Here is an 18,424-nt window from a genome sequence, read left to right as displayed (position 1 = left end):
GTTTTAAGCCATTAAATTTGTGGTAATTGGTTACAACAGCAAAGTAAACTAATACTGATGCCTGTATTGGATTTTTGTGTATACTTTTCTAATTCTTAGCAGCTATGATGGATCACATTCCTTAAACCAGACAAATACACAGGACAACAAAAATGATATGGAGACAGAAAAAGAATGAAAAGCAATAGAAAGGTTTTAAATTATAGAAGATCATTGCTGTTAGAAGGAGGGTAGAGACTATGTAGAATAGTTATTTGTCTTACAAGTTAAGACCTGATATACCAAATGACTTGTGCAACTTCCTTGGGATGGCTCCTGTCATCCTTCAGGCTGAAACTCAGGCCTGAATTTTGAAGGCAAAGGACACTAAACATAATAGCACCAGCCAATAGAGTGCTTATCTGTTCCATGCACTATAAATATATATATATATATATATATATTTTTTTTTTTTTTTTTGAGACAGAGTCTCACTTTGTTGCCCGGGCTAGAGAGAGTGCCGTGGTGTCAGCCTAGCTCACAGCAACCGCAAACTCCTGGGCTTAAGTGATCCTACTGCCTCAGCCTCCCAAGTAGCTGGGACTACAGGCATGTGCCACCATGCCTGGCTAATTTTTTTTCTATATATGTTTTTTAGTTGGCCAGATAATTTCTTTCCATTTTTAGTAGAGACAGGGTCTCGCTCAGGCTGGTCTCAAACTCCTGACCTTGAGCGGTCCACCTGCCTCGGCCTCCCAGAGGGCTAGGATTACAGGCGTGAGCCACCGCGCCCGGATCCATGCACTATATTTTTCTAAAGGATCAAGACCAAATTTATTTATATTGCCTGTAATTTATTTATTTATTTCTTTTCAAGGTTAAATAACTTCTTTTTTTTATTTCAGAATATTATACGGGTACAAACAATTTGGTTACATATAATGCCTTTGCTTCGCCCAAGCCAGGGCTGCAAGACTGCCCTTCCCCCATACAGTGTGCTCCGCATCCATTAGTTGTGAGTTTACCCACCCCCCACTCCCCCCTACCTGACCAGCACCCCATGAGTATTACTACCATGTGAGCACCTTAGTGTTGATCAGTTAGTACCAATTTGATTGTGAGTACATGTGGTGCTTGTTTTTCCATTCTTGTGATGCCTCACTTTGAAGGATGGGCTCCAGCCCTATCCAGGATAATATAAGACGTGCTGGTTCACCAATGCTTTTTGCAGTTGAGTAGTAGTCCATGGTATATATATATATATATATATATATATATATATATATATATATACCACATTTTATTCATCCACTCATGTATTGATGAGCACTTGGGTTGTTTCTACATCTTTGCAATTGTGAATTGTGCTGCCATAAACATTTGAGTACAGATGTGTTTATATAGCATGTCTTTTGTTCTTTTGAGTAGATGCCTAGTAGTGGGATTGCTGGATCAAATGGTATTTCTATTTTTAGCTCTTTGCGATATCTCCAAATTACTTTCCAAAGGGATTGTACTAATTTGCAGTCCCAACAAAAGTGTAAGAGTGTTCCAATTGCTCCACATCCATGCTAGCATTTGTTGTTTTGCACTTTTTGATAAAGGCCGTTCTCACTTGAGTTAGGTGATACCTCATTGTGGTTTTGATTTGCATTTCTCTAATGATTAGAGATGTTGAGCACTTTTTTTATATGTCTGCTGGCCATTATTCTGTCTTCTTTTTAAAGTTTCTGTTCATGTCCTTTGCCCATTTATTGATAGAGTTGTTTGATTTTTTTCTTGTTAATTTTCTTAAGTTCTATATAGATTCTTATAATCAGCCCTTTATTGGATGTCTAGAATGCAAATATTTTCTCCCTTTCCGTAGGTTATCTATTCACTCTAATGATAGTTTCCTTGGCTGTGCAGAAGTTTTTAATTTGATCAAGTCCCATTTATTTATTTTTGTTGCTGCTGTGTTGTTTTGAGGGTCTTTTTAATAAATTCTTTGCCTAGGCTGATGTCCATAAGAGTTTTCCCAACATTTTCTTCTAGAATTCTTAAGGTTTCACGCCTTAGGTTTAAACCTATCATCCATCGTGAGTTGATTTTAGTGAGAGGTGGGGATCCAGTTTCGATCTTCTGCATGTGGTTATACAGTTTTCCCAGCACCATTTATTGAATAGAGATTCTTTTCATGAATTTATATTTTTGTCTGCTTTGTCAAAGATTAGATGACAATATGAGGATGGTTTTATATCTGCGTTCTCAGTCCTGCTCGAAAAGTCTATGTCTCTGTTCTTGTGCCAGTATCATGCTGTTTTGGTTACTATAGCCTTTTAGTAAAGTTTGAAGTCTGGTAGACTGATGCCTCCCAATTTTTTCTTTTCACTTAAGATTTCTTTGGCTATATGAGGTCTTCTCTGGTTCCATATGAAGCATAGAATTATTTTTTCTAGACCTGTAAAGAATGATGATGGTATTTTGATAGTGATTACCTTAATTCTGTAGATCACTTTAGGTAGTATGGATATTTTAACAATGTTCATTCTGCCAATTCATGAGCATAGTAGGGTTTTCCATCTGATTACATTTTCTATAGTTTCTTTTCTCAGTGTTTCATAGATCTCCCTGAATATGTCTCTCATCTCCTTCATTAAATATATTCCTAAATATTTAGTTTTCTTTGATGCTATTGTGAAAGGTATTGCATCTTTGATTTGATGTTTGGCTTGACTGTTAATTGGCATATATGAATGTCACTGATATATGTGCATTAAGTTTGTATCTTGAGACTTTACTGAATTCATTTATCAATTCCAGGAGTCTCTTGGTTGAAACCTTGAGATTTTCCAGATATAATATCATATCGTCATCAAAGAGTGAGAGTCTGACCTCTTCTGCTGCCATTTGGGCACACTTAATTCCCCTTTCTTGTCTGATTGTTCTGGCAAGGACTTACAGCACTGTGTTGAATAGAAGTGGAGATAGTGGGCAACCTTGTCTGGTTGTGGGAATGCTTTCAATTTTTCCCCATTCAGTATGATATTGGCTGTGGGTTTACTGTATATGGCTTTAATAATTTTAAGGTATGTACCATTTATGCTTATTATGTTAAGAGTTTTTATCATAAAAGTGCACTTGATTTTGTCAAATAGTTTTTCTGCATCTATTGAGACAATAATATGGTCTTTCTTCTTGCTTTTATTTATGTGGTAAATTGCATTTACAGATTTCTGTATGTTGAACCAATCTTGCATCTCTGGGATAAAGCCCACTTGGTCATGATGAATTTTTTTTTTTTGATGTGATGTTGGATTCAGTTTGCTAAGATTTTGTTGAGGATTTTTACATCTATATTCATGAGGGATATTGGTCTGTAGTTTTCTTTTTCTGTTGCTTCCTTTCCTGGCTTTAGTATCAAAGTGATATTGACTTTGTAGAATGAATTGGGAGGATACAATCCTTCTCAATGTTGTGGAATAATTTCTGCAGTATAGGTATGAGTTCTTCTTTGTAAGTTTGGTAAAATTCAGGCATGAAACCATCTGGGCTGGCACTTTTTGTTGGAAGATTTTTAATTACTGCTTCAATATCTGTGCTTGATATTGGTCTCTTCAGGAATTCTATTTCTTCCTGATTGAACCTAGAAAGTTTGTGTATTTCTAAGAATTTGTCTATTTCCTCCATGTTTTGTAGTTTTGGGGCATGTAGATTTTTACAGTATTCAAAGATAATATTTGGTATTTCCATGATGTCTGTAGTTACCTCTCCTTTTTCATTTCTAATTGAGTTTATTAGAGTCCTTTCCTTTCTAGTTCTTGTCAGTGTAGCAAGAGGGCTGTCAATTTTGTTTATCTTTTTGGAAAAACAACTTTTTGTTTTATTAATCTTCTGTATAATTTTTTTGTTCTCAATTTCATTTAGTTCTACTCTGATCTAAGTTATTTCTTTTCTTCTGCTACATTTAGGATTAATTTGCTCTTCCTTTTCCAGTTTCTTGATACAGTTTATTAGTTTGTTGATCTGTGAGCTTTCTGTCTTTGGATGTGAGCACTTAATGCTATTAGTTTTCCTCTCAAGAATGTTTTTGCTATATCCCACAGATTTTGATAACTTGTGTCTCCATTATCATTTAGTTTGATGAATCTTTTGATTTCCATAATGATCTCCTCCTTGACCAAACAGTCATTGAACAATAGATTGTTTAATTTCCATGGCTGTGTAAAGTGGTGAGTGTTTTGGTTGGAATTGATCTCTAATTTTATATCACTCTGGTCTGAGAAGATGCATGTTATAATTTCTTTTTTTTTAATTTATTGAGATTTGATTTGTGGCCTAGAATATGCTCGATTTTAGAGAAAGATCCATGAGATGATGAGAAGAATGTATATTCAGCTTTATTTGGGTGGAATGTTCTGTAGATGTCTGTTAGACCCATTTATTCTATAGCTCTGTTTAAGTCCATTGTTTCTTTGCTTATTTTCCATTTGGAGGATCTGGTTCAGTTAGTGGAGTGTTCAAATCCCCAGCTTCTATAGCATTACTGTTTATCATGCTATTTAGATCATACAGGGTTTGCCTTATGTATCTGGGTGCTCCTGTGTTGGGTGCATAAGTATTAAGAATTGTTAAGTCTTCTTGTTGGATTTTTCCTTTCACCATTAAATAGTGACCATCTTTGTCTTTACTTTTGCTATTTTAAAGTTTATGTCATCTGATATAAGAGTAGCTATCCCCACTTTCTATTGGTTTCCATTTGTCTGGAAGTTTGTTTTCCAACCCTTGACCTTGAGTCTGGAAGTGTCTTTGTGGGTTAGATGTATTTCCTTGAAACAGCAGATGCTTGGCTTCTAATTTTTTATCCACTCAGTTAGTCTATGTCTCTTCAGTGGACAATTCAAGCCATTCACATTTATTGAGAGAATTGATCTTTGGGGTAGATTTCTGTTCATATTGTTGGATAAATTCTTATTGTTTTGTTTTACCTCTCTACCCATTGTGGAATCCAGGTTATGGACGTTAACTCTTGAATGCTTTTACTTTGGTGGGTGTGTGTTGTGCTGTTCAGTGTATAATGAAGGTCTGAATACTTTCTGCAGGGCAGGTCTGGTCTTTGCAAATTCCATCAGTGATTGCTTGTCTGGGAAAGTTTTTATTTCTCTGTCATAGATAAAGCTTAGTTTCACCAGGTAAAGAATCCTAGGTTGGCCATTATTCTGTTTTAGAAGATTGAGGATGGGACCCTAGTTCCTCGGGCTTTTAAGGTTTCAGTTGAGAAGTCTGCAGTTAGTCTGACAGGCTTTCCTTTGTAGGTTATCTGCTGTTTTCATCTTACTGCTTGAAGGATTGCCTCTTTTGTGTTTACTTTGGCCGGCCTAATAACTATGTGACATGGTGATTGCCTATACACATTGAATTTCCCAGGAGTTCTGTGTGCTTCTTGTACCTGGATATCTAGATTTCTGGCCAGGCCAGGCAAGTTTTCCTCCAGTCTTCCAAGAAATAGATTTTCTAGGCCTTGTGTATTTTCTTCTTTTCTCTCTGGGATGTCTATAATTCCTATATTTGGTTTCTTTACGTAATCCCACATTTCTTGTATGTTTTGTTCTTGTCTCTTGCTTCTGTGTTCTTGTTCTTCATATGCTTTGTTTAGCAAATAGGCATTATCTTCAAGCTCTGAGATTCTCTTCTTTGCATGATTCATCCTATTATTAAGGCTTTCCACTGTGTTTTGTAGTTCCTTGAATGCATCTTTCATTTCCAGTATTTCTGTTTGGTTCTTTCATAATATTTCAATTTCTTTAGAGAATTTTTCATTCATTTCCTGTATTGTTCTTATGGATTCTTTGTGTTGGGTTTCCATTTTCTCTTCAATTGCATTGTTTTTCTACAATCCATATTTGGAATTCTTCCTCTGTCATTTTAATCATTTCATTTAAGTTGGTATCCATTGTTGAGGATCTAATGATTTCTTTTGGGGGTGACTTTTCTCTCTGATCTTTCATGTGTCCTGTGTTCTTTCACTGCTTCTTTCTTATCAGGCTACTTGGTCAAGAACTGGAGGTGCTAGGAATGGTTTATGGCTCTATCTCCAAGTGCCTAAGGGTCATTCCTTGACAGTGATGGGGAGAGGTGTGCTGGTCCTGTATTGCCTTAGAGGTATTTTAGCAAGTTGGGTTACCTCTGACCTATTGTCTTCACCTCTTGACAATGGATATTAGTGAGTTTGGTCCCTCAGCCTAAGCTCCCAGGTGGTGGATCGCACTTGTGTGTATGACTCCACTGTCCTGTAATATCTTGAAATGGAAGGTACTGTGTTAAGCTATGGAGTTACCCTCTCTATCATTGAGTGTAGTTTTCATGGAAGATCCAGTTATTGAGGTAATCTGATGTCTCTGTTTTAGGCTTTGGTCTCCCACATGGGGTACATGAATGCCCCAATGTTTGGGAAGGATCTTACTACTCTTGAGTTACTTAGACCCTGTTCCCCTTTAAGGTGGGGGTAAGGAAAAGATAGCTCAGAGCTGGTGCCTGCAAGCCTGGGTGTGTGTGCTTCTGTGGTTGCTTGATGTGCTGATTGTAGGCGCTGCTAACATGTTATTCAGGTCTCTTTCACCACACTTGGAAGGCTGCTCCTGATGGGATGGGTCAATTGTTGCAATTGCTGAGGTCTCTGGTCAGGTTTTTCCTTCCCTGCCTACAAACCCCAATACTGGCAGCTGCTCAGACACAGACAGCAAGCCATAGAGTTATGATCTTATTAGATGACCTAAGCTGGTCCAACAGTCAGAATCAACAGGTTGCCAACTATTGTTCAGCAATAAAGCCCCACAGATTCATTCCAGTCACACAGAGAATGCTGCTTTTCTTGCTTCTCTCCATCTCCAAGGGTGTAGCCCGCCATGCCCAGTGCCAAAGTTGCTGGGCTGGGTGAGGGGTGTTGCCTGAGACTGCTGTGCACCCCAGCGTCTCTGGGCTGGGGATCCCACAGATGGCAGCCACCTACCCTTGGAGAACTAGCATTAGGGGAAAGTACTCAAGATTTGTCCACCAGGCTGGGTGCAGTGGCTCACACCTATAATCCTAGCACTCTGGGAGGCCGAGGCGGGAGGATCGCTCAAGGTCAGGAGTTCGAGACCAGCCTGAGCAAGAGCAAGACCCCCCATCTCTACTAAAAAATAGAAAGAAATTATCTGGAAAACCATAAATATAGAGAATAAATTAGCCGGGCATGGTGGCACATGCCTGTAGTCCCAGCTACTTGGGAGGCTGAGGCAGAAGGATTGCTTAAGTCCAGGAGTTTGAGGTTGCTGTGAGCTAGGCTGATGCCATGGCACTCTAGCCTGGGCAACAGAGCAAGACTCTGTCCCCAAAAGATAAAAAACAAACAAACAAACAAACAAACAAACAAAAGATTTGTCCATTGACACCAGCCCAGTTAGCCGAATCAACAGGTTGTGGACTATTTTTCAGCACCAATGTCCTGTGAATTCATTCCAACTGCACAGAGAAAGCAGCTTTTCTCAATTCTCCCCACCTCCAAAGGCAGAGCCCACCACACCCAATGCCAACGTCCCTGGGCTGGGGGAGGGGTACTGCCTGAAACTGCAGTACAGCACAGCGTCTCTGGGCTGTGGACCCCCAAAATGGCAGCCGCCCACCCCTGGACAGGTAGCGCTGGGGGCGACCACTCAGGAATTGGCAGATGCTGGCTTGGCAGGCTGAATCAACAGGTCGCCAGCTGTCCCCTCTGCATCACAGTCCTGCAGTCTCACATCTGCCTAGCAGAGGGTCCTGCTCTTTCTGAGCTGTCAGAATTGTCATTGGTTTCCAGGAGTAGAACCCTCTTTTTAGTGTTCACTTCCTTTGTTCTGGTCCCGTTGACCATCAGAGGTGAGGTTCCTGTCTCCAAACTCCCTCTCATGGTTTTGGTAAGTACTCACTCAGACCAGACCCACTCCCCAGCCCAGTGTAGTCCCAACACAGAGCACTGGGGAGTTCAAAATGTCTCCCGCTATTATCTCGTCTTCACAGAGCCTGTCACCTCATACCACGACTTTGCACCGACTTCAGGTGTGTCCTTATCTGATCAGGTGTGGAAGTCAATGGAGGACTCGGGTGTCCTCCTGTGGGTCAGATCACACTGTGTTGGCTGGCTGGGTGGGCGTGGCCATCCTGCACTCTATTCCCTATTGTATATCTTGCACTTTCCAGTCTTTGCGATCATATCTCCCATTCACCTTTTATTCTTCTCCTATGTTGCATGTCCTACTCTGTTTCTCTGCAGATTCACAATGCTGTTCTTTGGGGAGAGCGATCCACTTGTGTGTAGCTGTCTGAGTTCTTCACCTCCTTCTCTGGGAGCAGAGAGCCAGGAAGTCACCACTAATCTGCCATTTTTTTTTTCTCTCCATGTTCCATGCACTATTGCAAATGTCTTTGATTGATTATCTATTTTAACTCTCTTGACCCTATGAAGTTAGTGATTATTGCCCACTTTAGAGACTAGAAAGCTGAGACTTGAAGAGGTTTAAATAACTTGTCCGAGGTTGTACACCTTAGAAAGAGGCATGCTTCATTCAATGCATTTTTAAATGGGATTACTGTAAATTGTGAAATTTTGGGGACAATGACACTTCCATTTACTTACAAATGTTATGCTCATTTTTATATTGGGAATTTACACTAAGAATTAGTAAAAAAAAAAAAAAAAAAATTCCCTCAAGGGCTATGCTAAATCTTGTTGAATCTACTCTGTGTATGATTTTTTAACATTCTTAAACATGATTTTTGGATCCCTAAAGCCTGCATTGCATCAGCTATCACATATTTGTTGCTCATGCTCACTTCAGTTCTGAAAATAAATAGAAGAGGAAGTCACAGCAACTTTTATAGTTATATCCCCTAGGTGGGAGGTGGAGGTGGAGGTGGTGGGCTTATACAGCTGTCAGCTGCAGTTCATCATGCATGAGGTATAAGCAGAAACTACTTATTAACAAACAGCCAATTTACGGAGCTCAATTTTTAATAGAGATAGGAGGTAAGCAGTCCATATGTGTAGTGGTCTTTCATCAATATCTACATTAAGAAGTGGACAGTTCTATGGATATAGGTCTCCTTACTGCCAGGTTTGCCATTCAATTACCTGGGGAGCTTCAAGTACCATTGATTATTCATTGGATTGTGGGATGGGCCAGCTACACAACTGTTCATTAATTCCTTCACTGCTCCAGGGTATCCAATAGTTTCCTAGCTCAAGAGTTTAACCAAAAAAAAAAAAAAAGAATTCATGGGTTAGGAAGCTCTTTCCCAGAAATAAAATGCAGAACATCGTTTTGGATTTGGATGTAAATTCCTACTGTTTTATCCTTGACCCTTTTTATGCCCTTTTTCTACAGAACATTTCCCTAAAGTTGTTTTCTCTTCTCACACCATATTGGCATTTCTCATACTAAAATGAGCTGTATACTTGGAACCAAAAATCAAAGCACATGTTTCAACAAATGTTTTGGCACATGTTGAGACAATAGCACAGACATTGAAATCTGTATTGACCTAAAATTGACCTCCTTCCCTACCTTGGCAGGACCAGAGAGAAACCCTGGATGCCCTTCTCTCCATGCAACAAGGGCCACCTGCCTCCAGCTTCCCGAGCTTCCTGTCTCTAGGCATCACATTTATCTCCTAGATTGCGAGTCCTCAAACCTGGCTACACATTATAGCTATCTGGGGAGCTTTTAAAAGATGCTAATCCCTGAGCCCCATCCCAGATCTATTTAATAAGAACACAGGGAGGAGGGCCCAGGATGGATGTTTTTAAAGACTCCTTAATTATTTCTACTGTGCATCTAGGTTTAAGGGCTATAGTCCTGGACCAAGCCAAATACCCACAAATAAGCCTAGATTCCTTCTCTTTCCTGATCCTGGTCCCTAATATCCATTCAGTTGACTAAAATGGCCAAATCTACCTTTTAAATTTGTCTACTTTTTATCTTCACATCACCTTAGAATTTCCCTTGCCTGGTAAAAGGGATCAGAATATGCCACCCCCAAATACGCCACTTAGGTATAAAGGTTAATGTAACCTGAAGACATTTTGAGATTCAACAGATGTAGGGAAAAAAGCCTTCTTAGAACTTCCCTTATCTGACTTAAAAGCAGCAACTTCTGTGAAATAAGATCACCACAAATCACTTTTCAGGGTGGATATACTCCCAGGATGGATAGAATCCCTTCTCCCAGGAAGCCCTGGCCCAGAAGGAAACTGAAAGATCACTCATACTTATATAGACAAATAATATCACAAACTTTCTTATCTCTTGTTTGTTCTCCTAAAACCCCATTTATCTTTCCAAAAAGGCATATTTTTGGGGTAAGTGGTCTTCTCCTTCTCCTTTTCACCTATTAAGATGGTATATAAGCCCCAAATTCTAACCTCCCTTTTGAGCTACTCACACTAAGCTCTCCTGCATAAATAAGTTTTATGTATGTAAATAAACCCTGGGCTTTCCCCCCCAGCCCCCGTTAATGTGTTTTTTGTGGGTTTAATTTGTAGAGTCCCAGGCACTGAACTTAACAGGAGAAGACCCTCTAATAGTTTTCTTTTCTTCCAATATCTTTTTTCCCATGACAGTGCGTGATTCTCACTTCCATAGGGTGATCTTTCTAAAACATGAATATAATTATACTACCCACCCTGTTTCTTAAAATTCTTCAATGATTCATCAGAACTTTAGGGCAAAGTCATGCGCAAACTTTTTATTTTCTGACTGCTACCTGCCTTTCTAGTTTCACGTTTTGTCACCCTTCTCCCAACTCTCATACAGTCCGTAAACCAGAGGGCTGGCTTTCTCCTGCATTTATGTCTTTGCTTCCTTTCTTCATCTCCGTGCTCAGCTCTGAAGCTGGAAACCACAGTCCCTCCTCAGGCTGAGATAAAGTCCTTCTCCCTGCATGTGCTCACTGTTCCTGTTATATCCTGTGCCTAACTCCATTATGCCACCTACCATACTGAGTTGACACCAAGTATCATACCGAGTAGGGACTGTGGATCTTGCTCGTATCTATACCTGTAGTGTCTAATACTGTGCCAGGCACTGAGTCAATGTTTCATAAATCAATGTTGAATGCATGGAGAAACCAATAAATAAATGAAAACATTAAATGGTAGCATGCTACCCCTTGCATCATTTTCATGGAGGACTCCTCCAAGTCACTGCATGATTAACAGAAAATATGTTGCTAGAGAAATGACAACATATAGATGGCAAGAGTCTCCTTAGTGTAACTTTGGGAGCATATGAATAATGGTGCTTACTTGAGCAAAGTTAAATTTTACACATAGGCAATATACCGGTTTATAAGACTCTCAAAGAGAAGAGAGGAGGAGAAGGTAGATTTTATGGTCTCTGGGATAAAATTTTCTACTGTAAAAAAAAATAACTATTTGATAGAAGAGAGGCACTTACAGCCAAGCTTGGCATGAAGGAATCTTGGGGTGACAATGGCTTCATTCCCAGACCTTAGTCCTGTTCTGGGTGGATGTTGCTCTAGGAAGCTGGCTTTGCCATAGCCTGAATTTTGATGGTGCATAACACTGTAGGTTGGCAGATGGACAACCTCTGTAATTCCTTTTAGTGTAAAGGTTGCTTTGAATTACTTGACATATTATACTCAGTAAGTAACAAGAATGTTGCCTAGGTCCCTTCCTTCAGGGAGAAACCTGTGCAAATGGTTTGTTTTTTTTTGCCATCTTCTGCCTCTGCAGCCTGACAATGAACTCCACACATTCCTTTGGCCTCATGGACACCACAGAAACTCCATCTTAACATGGTGTAGGATTATACAGATTGCATTTCTAGAAAACAATTCTAGAAAAATTTCTAGAATATTTGAATAAGAGGAACAGCATTGCCAGATGCCTACTTTAGCATTTGACAACAAGAATCCTGGCCCCAGTTCTTCTTTTTAGTAGGAAGATTTACTTCCTTCTTAAAATAGGTCATTCCAGACTTGTCTGGATGACTTAGGTGTCAATATTTGATAGCAAGTGTTGCTCAGTGTAGGAAGTATTATTTAAAAAAAATATTGGAATCATTCTCCTTAGATATTTTTTAAAGCAAATATTTTTTTGGTCTTATGTGCACTCTTGTTAGGGAAAAAGTTACCCTCCATAACCTCATATAATCATTTGTCATCTTAGGGAAAAAATATATATATATATTTTGGTATATGGTTACTTTGTGTGGCTCCTAAATGCTTGCTGGACCTGCCCTTTTCTCTTCCTAGGAGATGTTCTATCAAAATAATAGAAACACAGAATTGGAAGGGAAATACTAAATGAAGTCTTTGAGGCTAATCATTCCCCTCATTCAGGAACCATTTTCTCAGCGTCTTGGGCAGGGGCTCAGCTGCCTCACCACAAACCCTGTCAGTGATGCGGCGCTCACTACTTAGGACTCCGCACGTTTCATTGTCGCTCAGCTTTAACTGTCAGAAAATTCTTTTTTGTACTAGGGGCAACAGTGGGAAAATATTAATATTCAGCCTTTTTTTTAATTGCTGTGACCATTTAGCTGGATCAGAACCTGGGGGGAATGTACAGTTACCCCAGGAATTCCATGGAGCGGGGAAGGAAGTCCTACAGAGGTAAGTCTGTGCATGAAGGGCTTAAACAGCTTTCTTCTCTCTCTAAGGCCAAGGAAGAACTTTGGCCTGGACCCCAAAGTGTGGAGGCCGACAGCAGGTGAGGTGCCCCTGGCCACGTGGAGGCAGGTTGGGGAGAGGCAAGAAACCATCCTAGTCATAGACGCCATGGTGGGTGTGAGGCTGGACAGGTGATTTTAATTTATTTATTTATACAGTATTTTTCTTCCATTGTTGGGACTGTAGAATTAGGTAAGGGCTTATGTCCATCAGTGAGGAAAAGGGCCATGGGGGGAAGAATGCTGTCCTCTGCCTTGGTGGCAGTGCCCTCAAAGGTTTCTTGCAGCCCCATAGTTTGAAATTCCATTGGCCCTTTAGGTATTCGGAAATTTACTCATGCTCCTCCCTCTCTCTTTCTCTCTGTCTCTCTCTCTCCAGCCACTCTGGTGTGGGCAAATCCAACTCTGCCTCTTCACTAGTATTTCCCAGGCTGCGATTTGAGGGCCTTTGCTGCCCAGTTCACTCATGTCTGGAGCTTAGGAGATTGTCCATGTCCCATATAAAAAGTAGCTAGAATGGAACTTGTTTATCCTCCAAATAAATAGAAGCAAAAGATGTCAATATAAAGGACAGTGACAATGAAATTATGATGTTAACCCTACCTGTGTCAGGGATACTTCAATGTCCCTGGTTACCTCCTTGATTTCTGCTAGCAGTCACACTGGGGGGATTCTAGGTGCTACTACAGGTAACCTGGGCAGTGATGCTGGCAGGACAGTTTTTCATGGGCCTTGAAGGTTGAAGCTTGGGTACTGTAGTCTAAGGCAAAAGCTCTAATTTTTCCTACTCTATAGCATCAGTGAAGTATTGGCAGCTTCTGAGCTTTTTTATTTCCAGTAATTCTTGGTTTAAGAACTCTTTTCCCTTAATCTGTGTAATTACATTGCTCCATACATTACAAAACAAAAGCAGCTCCCTGAGTACACAAAAGCCATTCCCAGGCCTGTTGATCACACAGTTGAAATAATCTATCTTTGCTAAATCACAAAACCATTGTGTTTTCTTCAGAAAAGCTGCTAGAGTTTTATTTTGGCGTCTGGGCATCTAGTGGCTGATCTGAAAAATGCATCTAGAGAATTTCAAAGGAAAATGAATGAATGCTTCAACCTGGAGGAAATTTCTCAAATGTGTTTGAAAAAGGGACCAATAAAGGACAGTTTCTCTTGTTAAAAAGCAAAGGGAATTGGGACACACAATCAGTGTGATCAGGCTTTACAGCTGCATTTATAACACAAACCTGAGCAAGCTTAGAGCATGCACTGGCCAGGTGGGGTGATGCACTGGCTTGTCTAGACTCCGTGAAGCAGAGCAAACACTCTGGCAAACACACAGGCCTGTCACCTCTGCTCCCAAACAGAATTGATGTCACAGGTGGAAAAACTGTTTAGAGATTTTAACCCCAGACGGCTGATTGCCTTACCCACAATGCTATTCCTCTTCCAATGGCTGCAGCCTAGGCTTGGTTCTGGACAAGCAAGAAACACATCAGCAGTTTGCCTGGGGAAGGCTGATGAGATCCTGGACTAACCAGGACCGCTTGTTCATCACTGCTCACCTTAAGTCAGCAAAACAATTTTCCTTGGGCCAAAAGGCAAAGAAACATAACAGGCAGAGTTCAGAGTGCTTGCGGTCCATACCCCAAATGTGGGAAGATGAATGGGCACAGGCTATTGAGCACCCACCTTTGTGGATTTGTTCTGCTTGCATTCACTGTACAGAGTCACCCATGAGGCTAGTGAGAAATAATTTCTTGGGTGATTCTAAGAGAAATTTCAGTGTGATGTTGACTTCATCAGAATATGCCAATTTGGGGACAAACATAAATTACTAATTAATTTAACAAAAATGTATTGCACACTTATCATGTGGCAAACAATGACTCAGGTGTTGGATACAAGGTTGGAAGCTAATGGAATTGTTTAAAGAAAAGGTAAAATTTCTGGAAATAGGCCTTCCATTGGGAGTAATGGAATGAATTAGAAAAACTAGCATTGTTTTATGTGTGCCAAAATAGGAATGTTTGACTTCCTTTGATATGGACATACAATGGTTTTATAATTTTTTTGTTTGTGGCATTTAGGCCTAAAGAGAGGATACCTTATCCAGGATATAACGCAAACATTCTTTTCAGGGCATTAAAATCAGGTAGTTTCTTTTTGTACTGTTTTTAAAGATTGTGAGTCTTTCCTATCTTGGAGAAATGTGGAACTAGTTTTTCCCATGACTACTATGTTGCTTTAATTTTATTTTTTATGTCATCTTTCAGGAAAATTGACTTTTTGTGTTTTATGAATTTTAAATATCACCTCAAGGAGGACACAAGAAAGTTTCATCACCTCCACAGCTAATTTTTCTCTGGTTTGTTTGAAGAACCTCTGCGAGGGAACACTGATTCTCAGTAATTAACCTCACCAAACACTCAGTTTTCATGTGAGAGGGAAATTCATTTTGTGAGCACCTAGTCCACAAGTCCATTGATTGTTTGACCTTATGGGAGTGAGATTTTCATACTTCCATCTATACCAAGGACCTAAAGCTGGTAGAGTGGTGATGAGGAGCAGGGAAGCAGAATGCTGGAAAAACGAAACTGAATTTGGAGATCTGTCTTACTCTGGGATCCACCACTAATTTAGCTGTGTGACTTCAGATGAGCCACTTCTCTCTCATCTTAGATTTGCTCATTTATAAGATGAGGCTATGAAGAGGTGCAGGTGGCTGGGGTGGGTGTGGAGGGTGCCATATGTCTTCCAGTATTAAAATTCTATGGTTCAGCCATCTCTAATTCAGAAGGAGGCACTTTGCATTTCAGACTTGAATAATAGAGATTTTTGCCATGGTGGAGAGATGGTTAAATGAATCCGTGACAACAAAGTCAAATAACACTCAGTAATGGAACTCTCTGATTTAATTTTGCTCCCCTAAGTCCTAGGTAATGCTGGCTGTCCCTGACATGATGGCAGACCTGCTTTGTCACTCTGTGCCTGGCTGCCTCTTGGATATGATGTCCAGACACGTTGGCCTCTAGACAGTAAGCTTCCCCAGCGCCAGCGTTCGAGGCCACCTGCGGCATCTCTGCCCACCTCGTCCCTCCACTGCACTCACTAGAGCAGAGAAGATTAACTTTCTGAAAATGAAAAGGACAGACAGAAGATGAGCTGCTTATCAAATATGCACATTTCAGATGGAACTTCACACTCAGTAGAAAGATGTTAGATTGCTGTTAGCTCTCTGGAGCGCTCCTGACAATGTGTTATCAGGTCATGTTTGCATGACAGAGGCAGCCCAAGCAGGAAACATTAAGTCATATGACTTCTAAGACGGAATCAATCAAGTGAGCAGTACAGCTCCTGAAAACTAATTTCACCTTCATAAGGTCTGGTTATCTGTGCAGCAGACATGAGGTTTGTCAGCCCCATTTCAGTCTGACCAGGTTCAGCGCTGCATCAAGAATTTTAATGAACCGACACTGTAATATGTATGAAAGATGACACTGAACTGAATTCATGAAAAGCCAAGTCCCCATGAAATATGAACAATTACTTGCAGGCTCCTTTGCCTACTTAGCTCATTTGAAACATCCATTTCAAAGGCCTTTGTCTTTCTGTGATTCATTTGCAAGTTTGTGCACAGATTTTCATTATATTTAACCAGTTTAAAAACCAAAGAAGCTACTTACAATCGAACAGTTCGGTGAGCTCTGGTTTGATGGGGGCAGAGCCAAGGCCAGCCAGAGCTTAAATCTTCATTTAGTTATAGATACACAGATTTCCTTGTGGGCGGAGGAAAGGACTGGAAACGACTGGATGCTGATGTCGACTCAGTCTTTGGCCTTCAGTGTGACTCTACACAAGCTGCTAATTATTTTGTCCTAATGACATCATCCTCTCTCTGATGGTAATAATATTTATTAGTTTTCATCTTCAGAACATTACCAGTGTTAGCCTTCTTTTGAAAAGTTTCAAAAATTTTCAGCCTATAACATGTTGAAATCACAAATAGCCTTTTGCAGAGCTTACCCTTTCTGTACGTGGCAACCCGATCCACTCTCCAGATTCTATACCTGGCATCCCAATCCATTCTCCAGATCCTATATACCCTTTTTATGAACTCCATCCGTGGTATGGACATGCATTTTATATACTGACCTAGACAGCTTAAGCTGTTTCATATACTATTAACCACAATTCGTATCTTGCTCTCAGAGGCTATGGGCCTTATATTACCATCCTGATTCAGCCCCATTTTCACTTCAAGCTCCGTGTTTAGCAGACATTGCTTCCCACTTTACAGAGACGCTGCCTTGGTTCAAGGGCAAGGAAAATCCCTTTCTTCCATATATTTTTTCTATTACTATTTCTTTGTCTTACATATAAAATATTTCAAATGTACAGACAATATAGAGAGTAATTTAAAGAACATTCATGTACCTGCTACCCATCTGACTTCAACAAATTTTATTATTTTGTCTCATTTGTCACAGATATTTTATTTAAACAGACAAAAATGTCCATGACACCTGTAGAAGAGCTCAGTGTGTGCGCCCGTCTATTCTTATATTCTCCTGTGAAAGCAGTTATTATCTTGAACCTGGCAAATAAAATCCCCATGCAGGCTATAGTACAATTAAAATGCATATGCGCTTCCTGAAACAATATGCAGTACTGTTTTTACGTTACATAAGTGGCACATTGCTGGATATATACTTCTGTGACTCGATTTTTTTCTTACTACTATATTTATGATAATCTGTGTTGTTACATAAAGCTTCATTTCATTCATTTTTCTGTTGCATCTATAATATGAACATACTATAATTATTTAATCCATTTCTTTTTTGAAGGGAATTAGGTTTTTATTTCAAATATTCAATTAGTTGCAGTGAATATTCTTCAACATATGTGGATGAGTTCCTCAGGGGGGTGTAACTAACTAGAAGTGGGAGAGCTGGGTTCAGTGCCCGGTATACCTTCCACCTTGAATAGATTATTTACTAATATAATTGCATTTTTTAGACCATGTGGAGTAAATGAGAAGTCTGTTTTCCCCTTGCTTACAGGTACTGAGTATTTATTCAATCATTTAATGAATGTTTATTGAGAGGGTCCTGTAACCAGGTACTGTCTAGGTGCTGAAGATGCACCAAAGAAAAATCAAAGATTCCTGCCTTCATGAAATGGTTTTATCATATTTTTTAACTTTTGTCATTCTCATGTGTCAAATGTTAGTCCTTAGTTTTTTTAATTTGTATGTCTCAGATTGTGAAATTAAATGTCTTTTCATATATTTTTAGTCCATTCTGTGAATTACCTGTTTGTAGTATTGACTGTTTTCAAATATTGGTAGTGATTTTCTTATTGATATGTAAGTTTTACTTATTCCATATTCTAAACCTTCATCAGTTGTATACCCTGCAAATATTTGCCTCAGTCAATAACTAAACTTAAACTTTGTTTATGGTGACATTATTGGAAAAAGTAATTTAATACTCCTTTAATTGATTTTATCAGCCTATTCTTTAAAGTTTGTACTTTTTGTATTTAAGAAAATTCTTCAAAGGAAGAGCTTTTGGTATGTGAATTCTTTGTTTTTATGCTTTCTATTTTCTCTGCTCTTATTTCAATATTTTTCATTCTTTCTGTATGACTTAGGTTAGTTTTTAAATTCAAATTTTTAATTTACTGAACTGAGTAATCAACTCACTTATTTTGTCTAATTTTTAAATATTTATTTATTTATCTATAAAGTTTTTCGTCTAAGT

At 39.4% G+C, this 18,424-nt stretch overlaps 1 long non-coding RNA gene across 1 annotated transcript in view; it reads left to right on the top strand.

Moving 5' to 3' along the window:
* Positions 1 to 18,424, top strand: part of LOC123645806 — an 88,980-nt gene that overhangs the window by 10,368 nt on the left and 60,188 nt on the right. The window lies entirely within an intron of this gene.

Source organism: Lemur catta, chromosome 10 (assembly GCF_020740605.2).
Source record: "Lemur catta isolate mLemCat1 chromosome 10, mLemCat1.pri, whole genome shotgun sequence".
NCBI lineage: Eukaryota > Metazoa > Chordata > Mammalia > Primates > Lemuridae > Lemur > Lemur catta.
Note: the sequence above shows the minus strand (reverse complement) of the source record. Positions and strands in the feature narration are given on the sequence as shown.